Source organism: Littorina saxatilis, linkage group LG17, assembly GCF_037325665.1.
Source record: "Littorina saxatilis isolate snail1 linkage group LG17, US_GU_Lsax_2.0, whole genome shotgun sequence".
In the NCBI taxonomy this organism is placed as follows: domain Eukaryota; kingdom Metazoa; phylum Mollusca; class Gastropoda; order Littorinimorpha; family Littorinidae; genus Littorina; species Littorina saxatilis.
The window spans coordinates 32,289,096-32,300,833 of record NC_090261.1 but is presented as its reverse complement, the minus strand read 5'-3'; the positions used below and the strand labels follow the sequence as shown (position 1 = coordinate 32,300,833).

Sequence of the window (11,738 nt, the reverse complement as noted above, 5' to 3'; positions counted from 1 at the left end):
ATCAGAAATTTTGATGCGCTTCCGCTTCCTGTCCCGCCCAGTCTGCGCAAAAGAAATGGCGCAAAACTGTTTGCGCGGAAAAAGGTGATGAAAAAAAGAACACAACCTGGTTTGATAACCAAATGATTGCGATCTTGCATTCTAGCATAATTTAATGTGGAACAACGACACATCTGATAAACAAATAGCCAGTTTGTTACCAGCATGAGAAACTAGGGTTTAGAATCGAAGCGGTAAACCCGGACGCTGTTTGTACACGTAAATCCGGAGAAGCTATCGAAGTAGGTGACATGTCGTTTCACTCCGAGTGTGCCAGCACCGGCCCTCTACCCGCCAAACCCCCACTAGGCAGGGAAAGTGGTTCGACCTTGCATGAATGCAGGGCAAGTTCGAGTTTGCTTGCTAAAATTGCTGCTAGTGCTTGCCTTGTCTAGATCTGGAACTTTTTCAATTGGATTTTTTCTCTCTATTATACTGGAATAAGTGGGTGCTTTTCTAGATCTAAGCATCGACCGAATTAGATAATGATGTTCCTTGCATTGCATTCTCCTAAATCTGTTATTCTAACCAGTTTGTTTAAGAATATAATTGTTCGTTTTTTGTTGATAAGCTTACAAGATTTTTTCTTTTTTAAGTAAGTGGTTTCACACGTACAACATGAGACCCACATGCACTAGACAATGGAAGTTGAGGTCCTCGTTCAATACCACAAATGCCAGTATTATACTTCAGACTCCTTTTGGAGGAATGTGTGGGGTTTGGATGTTGAACTTGAAGTGGCAGATTGTTTGCACAGGTATGAATGTTCGTACGTTCGTACGTGCACGCATGTATGCAGGCATTTGTTTGTCAAGCAGGAACATGCAACATTTTGTTGACCGTATGTGAGTGCGTGTGTAATAAAACCAACGACAAACAATACAAAAAGCTCCAGCTCTGCTTCTTCACCAGTCACAGACGCATTGCGTTGTTCAGCTTTCCAGAAATATATTAACTCGGTCAGAACCGGCTTCATGAATATTTTATTTCAGGAAAAAGTCAATCGAATCTACACAAAAAAAGGTTATTGCGTTGTTCTGTCTTTGAGACTGTACCACGTGATATTGAGCTTCTAGAAGAAACATGTCTGTGGCATAGTTTGACCCAACAGATAGAGAAGTCAACAGAGGTATTCTGCCGTCAGCAGCTTTATTGCTGTTTTGAATTTGATCTTGCATAATTTTATTACATAATTTTGCAACACACAAAGAAATCGTAATTGAATATTTTACGCAAAATTGAATAATTCGCAAACATGTTTGTATGAACAAATATTATTTTAAGAAAATATGAGTGTGAGGATGGACGTATTTTGAGTGAAGTAGCAGAAATTCTTTTTAAGTTCTTTAGCTACATGCACACGTTCTGTTAATTACGTTCATAGCAGGGAGATCCAGATTAATAATACTGCTGTGACAGGTTGTGGTTTCCATACACACTTTGAATACAGGAAAACAAAAACAAAAACACAGTTAAAAAAAAATGTGCACATAGGATTAAATCATTAAAGTTTACAGAATAAAAGCAACATATGTACAAAAACAAATCTCGTGGTTCTCTTGTCAAACCCACTGTAGTAAGCACAGAATAGGAGAGAAGATTTTGGAGAAGGTGGCTTTACCTACTGAAGTAAATGATCAAGAGGATTCTAAGCATCCAGTGCTAAAGCTCTCAAATCACAAGACATACACACTTGTTGTGGCTATCCGAACTGTTGATTTAAAAAAAACCATACCTACATTCAAATTGAAAACATCTATTACAAAATTATATATATTGTATGGATCTGTCTTTGTAAAATATACTGTACAGAAAATTTTAAATAATCTGCACAAATCTCGTGGTTCTCTTGTCAAGTAGTAGGCACAGAAAAAAAACAAAAAAACATGTGTTTTGTCTTGTAAATTATACTTTACTAAATGTGTACAGTATTCTAAGAAAAAAAAATTCTTCCTTTTTATCATATCAATTGCCTCCCTTGAATTTTATTTGTAAAATAATTCTGAGAAAAAAAGCTTTCTACTTAAAAGCAGTGCAATCAAGAAAATGGGTACAACCTGTGTGTATACCTTTATTCCTTAATCTTTTTATTTAATTGAGGATGTCACTACGCAGTTTTACTGATTTAAAAAAAATTCGCTTCAAATTATCTCCCTTGAACAAACACTTCTTTTTACAATTAAATTTTGTTTACACGAAGAGGTAGTTTTAAGGGTATATATATACAAAAAAACAATATTGCAACCTTAGATGTATTTACATTTGGACTAATTCCATTAAAAAAAAAATTCAAACTATAAATGATAAATCAAAATAAAACAGATTTTGGGGCTGTACACAAGCTAATAGGATTAAACACGAAAGTCGTACCCAAGAATCGTCAAATACTTTTGCTAACAGCTATACTTAAACATAAGAAAATATGATCTGCATCTCTTGTTATGAAGATGATGGCACTGGTCCACCGAAGTGCATGCCATATATGCTTTACTGTGCGCTCTCCCTCTCAATGGTCTTTCTCTGGCTGACTCGATTCTGAGGAGATAAAAGAAAACACATTCAGTACAAGCTGTAAAAAATAACAACAAAACTAGTATTACTTAAAGTAGCTGCTGGTTTCTGAGTATTTGATTGAAGGCCCAATCCGACTTTTAAGAAGTTTGCCCGACTGTCGCAGATTTGGTCAGGTATGGAGTAAAATCATGCCTCAATTTGGTAACATACAAACTGCAATATTCTAAGGCTGTGAGTGTGAGAATACATCGGTGCCACTTTTTAAAAACTTTCTTTTTGTGTGTGCGCATGTTTTAGTGCCAAAAATGAAGAGGCCGAGTGCTCTCTCTGCAAAACTTGTGTGAAGCTTCAGAGCTCTATCAATGGTTTGAAAGAAAAAACATACTTTTCCATTTTTGACGTTCTTGTTCCCTTCCCTGTGAAATTTACTGTCCGTAGGTTACCGGATTTTGTTAATGTCCGTGAAAACCTCAACTATTCATTGCTGAGTGCCTAGTGATAGCTATCCCCCCCAACGACCTAGCACTGCTGAATCCTGATTCTTCCCATTGTTTGATTCTGTAATGAAATTGTGTAGTTGGTAGTTATGTGAGCTTCTTCTTGGAGGGGTGGGGGGGGGGGGGGGGGGTGCTGGTTGGTTGGGTTTTTGGGGGTTATTAAACCATCAGATTAAAAAGTAAGACTTCATTGTAATGTGCAGATATTTGTTCAGGTGCCCACCATTTTCTATGTGAAAACATGTTGCTAACTAACATGAACCCAACCATAAAACGTGATGTAGGTGAGTAGCCCATCTAGAAAAAAGAACCTGTTCTAATTCGGAATTAGAACAGGTTCGTTTTTCTAGATGGGCTACTCACCTACATCACGTTTCATGGTTTGGTTCATGTTAGTTAGCAACATGTTTTCAAATTCTCATCAGGCAATCACGGCTGACACTAAACACAGAACAGGTGGGAGAGACATAATTCAATTTACTCACCTTCCTTGCATTGTGAGACTGGCCATATGAATCTGCTGAAGTAGTTCCTGCACATATTTAATCAAATATTCATCTTAATAACGTGTTAATATCGCTTGTTCTAGCAAATCAGACTTGACAGTTTTCTGATGGCTTGCACAATTTCGAAGGTTTTAATATAATGTCGGTTCTTCTGGGGGCATGGAGAAACACCTTACACAAAGTAGAACATACACAACAAATTTCAAACAATTGAGGTCACACCATAGTTTTACTCACAAACAAACAACAGCAATACAATAAACAGTCTGCAAACGCCTACATGTTGTCTACACTAGGTATAAAGAAACAAAGAAGCACATGAAGACGGGCTTTGTCAAGTAGACCATTATAGCGAATGAGCAACAGCTGATGATCCAGACCACCAAATTGACATGATTTCCCCTTATTCAGTTTGTGATTGTAGTCATATTGACGATGCATGACTTCAATTTTTCAAAGTAAGTCTCTTGGTGCGTTTACGGATACATTCATTGTCACAATTACGACATGCTAATGTCTAACCTGGGTAAACTTCAATTCATGACTTTTTTCAAACTGGCATAGAAATTATGAGCATACCAGAATTATTTTCCTGTTAGACTGTCTTCTTCTTTTTCTTCTTCTGCGTTTGATATTCAATTCATGGCTGTCATATCGTCAGGTCAGTGGCTGCCATGAAGTCTGCAGTCTTCAGTGTCGGACTGTCAAATTAGATGATATTGTAAAGAAAGTAAGTAACATCTCATGATATTCTAACTTCAATTACATCACCTGTCTCACAGTCTGCCTCTTTAAAAATTAATGAATAATTTCAGTAACATAATTTTTGGGTAAAAAATAAAAAGGTATGAGAAATAATCCTTACTTTTTTTGTAATAACCCTCACCACCAATTGTTTTATTTCATTTCCATTTTAACAGATTTAGCACCTCTCCGAAAGCCAGAAATACACTTTAAATCCCACGCCCCCCCCCCCTCGGCCCCCCCTACATAAACTAATTAAATAACTAATTAAGGAAAAAAATCCTTACATCATAAAAAGTCAGAACCACCAAAACCACCCCCCCCCCCACCCATCCAATAAAACCTGAATACAAAAACACTTCAAAATAAAAAATGAAAACATTTAATTCCACTTACAAAATATAAAAGTTGTTATGCTTTATTTTCATTATCTGTTTACAAACACATAAATTGCTGTGCAAATCTTTTTAAAAAACATCAATGCCTGAGACACCAGTAACCTGTTTATATTGTTAACCTTGTAGCTTTTCAGTTTAAGAGGCTGTTCTGGAATCTGCACTAAAGTCAAACATAACCATGAATACCGTGGGAAAAATATTACATCACCAAGACCGAAAAAATAACACCAACCGACACTCCTCACCCTTATTTCACCCACTATGCCAACCCAAAGACTGGAAAATAATAATCAAATACAGAATGAACAAAAATGCTTGATTTCATTTCTTCAATGATAAGTTGAAAATCTTCATTCTTCATAATAATGTTATTGGCATAATGTGTAATTGCCACAATTTACAGAGTTTAATTAAAAAAAATGATGCGATAAAAATCAAAGTGAAAACATTTGTTTTTATACTGATACCTTATTTACCTTGTGGCTTGTGTGCCTCAGGTTTAGGAGCGGCTCAAACGTCCTCTGCTCCTCAGTCTGCAAGAAATTAAGCGATGGCCTGAAGGAGAATAGAAAAAGATCCTTTGTCAGCACCCTGTGTATGTGTGTGGGTGGGTGTGTTAGATCAATAGGCGGGGGGGGGGGGGGGGGGGGGGGTGCAATAGCTACCACGCCTAATGCAGTCTGCAAAACAAGTGCAACACTTCTACAGAGCTTTTATGATACAAAGCTTCAAATAAGAAACACATTACAATCAAATGAAAGCTGAGCCTGTCATTGCAAAATAAGGAATATACAACAATCTAGTGGCATGTAAAATATTGTTCCTTCAGAAAGATGGCTCTGACAGCAGAAACAATTTAACTTGAAGTTTGAGTCCAAAATTATTTCTCTACATTAGTGAACGTACTTGCAGTAATACCCCTCACACATGAACTATTCACAGACTGAATAACAGTGTGTTCCCAATGTTGCTTCCGTGTATCGGTTAGATCCATCTCGGTTAGATCCATCTGCAGTGTACGGATTGTCATCCGTTTAATATTAAAAAGGAAAAACAATCAGAACTTGTCATCAGTGATCAACCTACCTTGCAAGAGTGGGGTGAAACACTCACTTCCTGCCAACATGTCTGCAAAAAAAAAGAGGAAACAATACCAATGGAAGCTTAAAATGGTTCTTTTGTTCAATATGTGTACACGTGCTTCATTTCTGGGGTGAAAGTGTAAAATATATTGATGGATTGATAGAACAATATTGCCTCAAGTTCACCGCACCAAAAAATACTTATCAATCAACATTGTCATCACTCGATCAGCTATTCCATCTCTTTCATAAGTGTGTGTGTGATGGTGTGAGCGTGTGTGTGTTTGTGTACGTGTGTGTGTGTTTGTGAACAAGCGTTGAAAAACGTATGTTTACCTTGCTCTAGATCTACCGACTTTCGTAGGCGGAGACTTCTCTGCCGTGACAGCGGCTTCGTTTCCCTGGCAGAATTCAACATCTTGTACAGATCTGCCGGTGATTTTCATTTCCTCCGCTTCTAGAGTCACTTGATCCACAGATTTAACGAACATTGAATGTTCTTTTAGTTCTTGTGACGGAAGTAAAATCAAGGAATTAAGTGGGCATTCCTGAGCCCTCTGCTGGCTTCATGTCCACAAAGTAAATCGCACAAACTTGCAGGGTTTGGGGGGTAGTTTATTACTTTGAAGAAGAACAGCTAGTCGTCGCTGCCCGTTCAGCATTCTTCGAGCGACTTTTGTTTTGCAGAGGAAGGCATATGCAGTTTTTTTCCTGATGAATGTTGCCAGGGTGCACAAACTGAGAAAGCATTCCCGATTTTCCACAATTTTCTACTTCTTTACAGTCTTTTGCACAACATGATTTATAACTGCCGGTGTACGTCTAATTCATGATGCCAACCAGCTGGGTCAAAAGTTACGTTCGAGAAAATACTCGTTGAACTAAGTTCCAAACGAATGTCAAGGCCAGTTCTTGACTGGTTTTGAACTGAAGTTGGGCTCCAAATGAAAATAAACACTTCCTCCAGCTGCGCGACCCATTGATAACAACAGTTGGAACTGGTAGGAAGATGAACAGGTCTTGCGAACTGGCTACACACTGTTACGGTTCAAGTTTAAGTTCAAAGTAAACACTCAACTGAGGTTGCAGGTAATGGCGGACTTGACTTCCTTCATAACCAAATATCACTCTTCTGACAAAAAAACGCAAATGCTATGTTAAACCGGAAAATACGTAAACCGGAAAAGGAAGCGCATCAAAACCAAAATGGCAGCCCCCATGAAATCCGAAAGGTCACGGAAAAAAGTCGTGAATACTCTGAGAGCATAGTCAGCTTCACTCAGCTTTCGTTGGGTAGGCATGCTTGGTATTGTTGTGTTTCCATAACCCACCCCACTCCGACATGAATTACAGGATCTTTTCCGTGCGCACTTGGTCTTGTGCTTGCGTGTACACACGAAGGGGGTTAAGTCACTAGCAGGTCTGCACATAAGTTGACCTGGGAGATCGGAAAAATCTCCACTCTTAACCCACCAGGCGGCAGCGATCTGGATTCGAACTCACGACCTCCCGATTAGGATGCCGACGTCTTACCACCACGCCACTGCGCCCGTCAAGTATCGTATTCTCATCGCGAGTCGATCTGAGCCCTTCACCAACAGTTTTCCTTATGACAACAAAAAAGGAATACTCAACAGATTCTCGGGAACTGCATCACAGTGAAAGTTGACAATGATAAAATTAAAAAATCTCCCATATTCTCGCAGGATCTCGCGTGCCATAACATTCAGAGGTTGAATATCCAACGAAAACTTTTAAAACTTCCATTTCGTGATAAACCAAACGTTACTTGGCACAACACACAAGACCTATACAGTGATATTACTGGCAACCGATTTCTAAGGCATGGACGTACAAATCCCCATCTATTTCAATTCTGTTCATGGCTGTGACGTCATAATGTGGTTGTGAAGACAGCTGCAGCATAGTCATCAAGAAATTGTTGACCCGATCTCACTTGCACCTGGAAAAAAATCAAAATTGATACGAATAAGGCACGTTACTATTCTGCGGAGAAAACAACAACAAAATTATAATTACAACAACAACAAACAACAAAATGTTGCTCGAATTTCCTGGCTGACGTGGGCGAGAAAGTTACTGATTGGGTGCAAACAAGAGCGGGGTCGGATTGGTTGCAAGTGAAATTTGTTTGTGCTTTCAAACAATCCGACACCGCAGCATGGTTCCCATCCAGGTAATAACTTTCTCGTGCACATCAGACCACAGGCGGAAGGGTATCGTCCACTGGACTACTACTATCACAGAAAGACTACAAGGTCTGTCACTCACCTTCGAGTCTTCTGTGTTCTTGGAGTCGCTTCCTGAGGAATAATATTGTTCAAGACGGTTTGCCTCTTCCTACAGTCTGTGTAAGTAGAGGTTACATGCCGAGTCTCAGTGATTATTAAAAATAATGGTCGAAGTTAGCGGATCATGAAAAATGCGAACTGAGACCATCATTTTTTATTATCACTGAGACGAGGTGTGTAACCTCTTTATTCCTCCTTTCTTCAGTTATTCAAAGAAAAGAGGAGGTTTTTTGCGAAAGTTTGATCGAATCCTATTCACTCAACCAGTCAACCTGCGCAGGCGATCGATTAATGCGCGGTTGTATAGTTCCGTGCAAATCATTCCATTCTGTTAACACTTCTTGTCAGTTTTCCTATTTTGGACTAAAATCAAGTACACAGATATGCTGTTATTCTGCTGTGGCGGCAAAGGCAGATATTGTGTGTTCTGTATATGTTTTGGTATCGCTTAGGATAATGTTCTTTCGTCAAATGGGACTAGCAGACGAACTTTTGCACCCGTGTTCCAAAGTTAAAAACTGTATGAAGTTCAGTTTTCTGGGGAAAATAGTGTATGAAACCGCTTTATGTTGTTTAAATTGATGAGATGTGTGCATTTGGTTGCGTGTGATCTGTTTATTAAATGAAATATTGTTGAAAACTGACCGTCGGATTGCAGTCTGTTGTCGAAGAAACTGAGTGAAAAGAAGGGGAACTACTCTTGTCGCTAGACAAAGTATGAGTTACATGCCTTGCGGGAAATTGCTTGTGATGAACGTTTGAGCACGGCAGATCTAGATTCAGAAAACAACCGAACTCATGGATTTTACATGGAGATTCATGTGTTCAGGCCTGTAGTTGTTAATTTAAATGCGGTATGTTTGTATTGTTTGCTCCAGAGATGTATACTTCGTACATTAGAGCGTTCGGAACTTTTCAGTCGCAAAAAGTAGTACCGAAACAGAACAACTTCTCAACCCATTGCACTATCGAGGATTCAGGCTGTTGCTGGGTCGTTATTTGTTTGGTTGCTGGGTCATTATCGAAAAATAACTACCCCTACAAGTTTACAGAGGTAAAGAAGCAGAGGGGGGAATAAGGTCAAATAAATACAGTTGAATGATTGTTTGAACTATTATGTGCCTTTAGTTTTCAGCTTCCGTCCGGTGCAGGTTGTTTTTAACCATCATTTGGACGAATCTTCGTTTGCGAGCCGCTAATCCACTTTGGGACAATATCATGTATCCGCACCGAATATGCATACCAGCGCTCATTGGTCTAAAACATATGTAAATATTGTGCAGCAAAGGGAAGCTACCCACGGAAAAATAATCATCGAATATCCTGTTTTTAACCAATGAGCATTTGACAGCTAAAGGGGGGCATTTGACAGCTAAAGAGCGATATTGTAATCAAAGGTTCTAATTAAAGAATTAACCTCGCCTGCGTATCCATGTAAAAAGCCAACCGACACGGCCAAACACAGACACACACACCGTACACACACACACGTGACACACACACGGAGAGAGCCTGCACGCTTATTATGATAGCATTTGCGAAAGACAGAGTGAGGTAGAGCGACTGAAGGGCGTGAATAAGTGTGAATGTGTCAGCCTATCACTTTATCTAATTTTTCGTCCGTCCGTCCGTCCGTCCGTCCGTCCGCCCTACCGTTTACACTTCCATCTGCCTGACTCTCTTTCTGCCTGCCTGTCTGTCTGCGAGCTGCCTGTCACTGTTTGTCTGTCTAGTCTGTCTGTCTGTTTGCCTGTCTGTCTGTCTGTTTGCCTGTCTGTCTGTCTGCGAGCCTGTCTGTTTGTCTGTCTGCCTGTCTGCCTGTCTGCCAGCCTGCCTGTCTGCCTGCCTGTCTGTCTTCCTATCTGTCTGCCTGTCTGTCTGCCTGTCTGTCTGCCTGTCTGCCTTCCTGTCCTGCCTTTCTTCCTGTCTGTCTGCCTGCCTGGCTGCCTGCCTGTCTGCCTCTGCCTGCCTGCCTGTCTGTCTGCTTGTCTCAGTGTCTGTCTGACATTGTTCGTACAGGCTCACAGCCGTCAACGAGGTCTAAGCATGTGTCTGTTTCTGTTTTTCTTGGCCAGGAAGCGGGGACGCATATCTTGTCTGCGCTGCATGGTCTTGCCAGACATCCGATCTGCCGCGAATCTGAAATAAAAGTTGTACAAGTGTTGCGCCGACTCTTCATACTGAAGACACTACCATAGAACTGAGTTCTTCATGTGTCAAAAATGTGTACGTTTCTTGATTTACTGAAGAGATCACCACACAATTTCCATTGTCTGATTTCCTTTCAAAGCCACAATTTTGCCGGTGTCGGAAAACAAAACTTATTCGTGCACATTCTCCCCTCTTCCTTTTTTTACGGTAAGAGATGCACACAAGCAAATGCGTTATAAAGGTGTCAAAAAGCTACACGCAAACTTTAACGTACACATATTTCTTCTTCCCCTGTCATTCCTTCTGGCCCGGTGTAACACGAGAAAATTACTCCCACGAGATTTTTACTGCGGAGTAAACATTTCGTACGAAAAACTTACTCCCTTTACGAAAAAAGCACTCCCCCATTGCACGAGAAAATTACTCCCCAAGACAGGTGAGTTCCGAGTAAACATTTCGTACAAAAATGTTACTCCCCTGACGAATAAATAACGAATAAATTACTTCACCCCAACACGAGCAATTTAACTTCCCATGCCAGGTGTACGACATTTTTACTCCCTTGTCCCCTGTTAGTCTTGGTGGTGGAAGGGATGGAAGGAGGGTAGCGCGACATTCGTGTGCGCGAGATCACTTATTGGCATTATACCTTCGCCCGCATCCCATTTTTGCGTACGATATTTTTACTGGAAGTAAAATAAAATGGGGAGAAAAAATTTCGTGGAGGGAGTAATTTTTTCGTGCCTTGGGGAGTTCTTTTCTCGTACGAAAAGTGTACTCGGAGTAAGAATTTCGTACGAAATATTTACTCCAGAGTAAATTTTTCGTGGAGTAAAAATTTCGTGTTACACCGGCTTTCACATTTCCCAACGTACCAAATGTTTTCTATGTCGTACGTGAAAATACTGACAAGTTAAAGAGATATTATCTAAACAAAACAAATAACAAGAACAACAACACTTAAAATAGCAAAAATAAGAAAAACGCGTTCAGATCGCGTTCACATCTATATAATTGAAACATACCTGCTTTATGCTGGTTTCGTGCAGATTAACGAAAACCTCGCCTGGCATTTCAACGAGACTTCTTATGATTTCCATGTGCGACGCTTTGTCGAACAGACGACATGTCTGAGAACCCAGATCGTAGCTAATGTCTGCACAGTCAGAGGAGTACCAGCACAGACGGAGGCACTGTCTGGCATTGGGCAAGAAGACGGTGCTCGTTGCTGAAAGCTGTCTTGGGACCCCTTCATTCATTTGCCACTCGACGACATCGCCAAAAGGAAAGTTTGCGTAGACAGCAACAGGAGGCTGTATTGTCAAAATCATGATTGAAACGACGATGCAAATGTTATCCATAATGGCAATGTGATTCATAGTTTCTGCCTGCCTTGTTGTCGGTGTTGTTGATGGTTGTTATTGTTGTTGTTGTTGTTGTTGTTTTTGTTGTTGTTGTTGTTGTTGTTGTTGTTTTGGGAATGCCCGTGCTTAAC

General features: G+C 40.1%; 1 long non-coding RNA gene across 1 annotated transcript; it reads right to left on the bottom strand.

Annotated features, from left to right (window-relative positions):
- Positions 1-220: 220 nt before the first annotated feature.
- Positions 221-7,030, bottom strand: LOC138952461 (uncharacterized). The gene is made up of 6 exons (XR_011451377.1): positions 6,117-7,030; positions 5,785-5,826; positions 5,175-5,253; positions 4,136-4,257; positions 3,536-3,582; positions 221-2,574 (listed from the first exon to the last, which is right to left on the bottom strand). It is a non-coding gene; the product is annotated as an uncharacterized lncRNA (long non-coding RNA).
- Between the last annotated feature and the right edge of the window lie 4,708 nt (positions 7,031-11,738).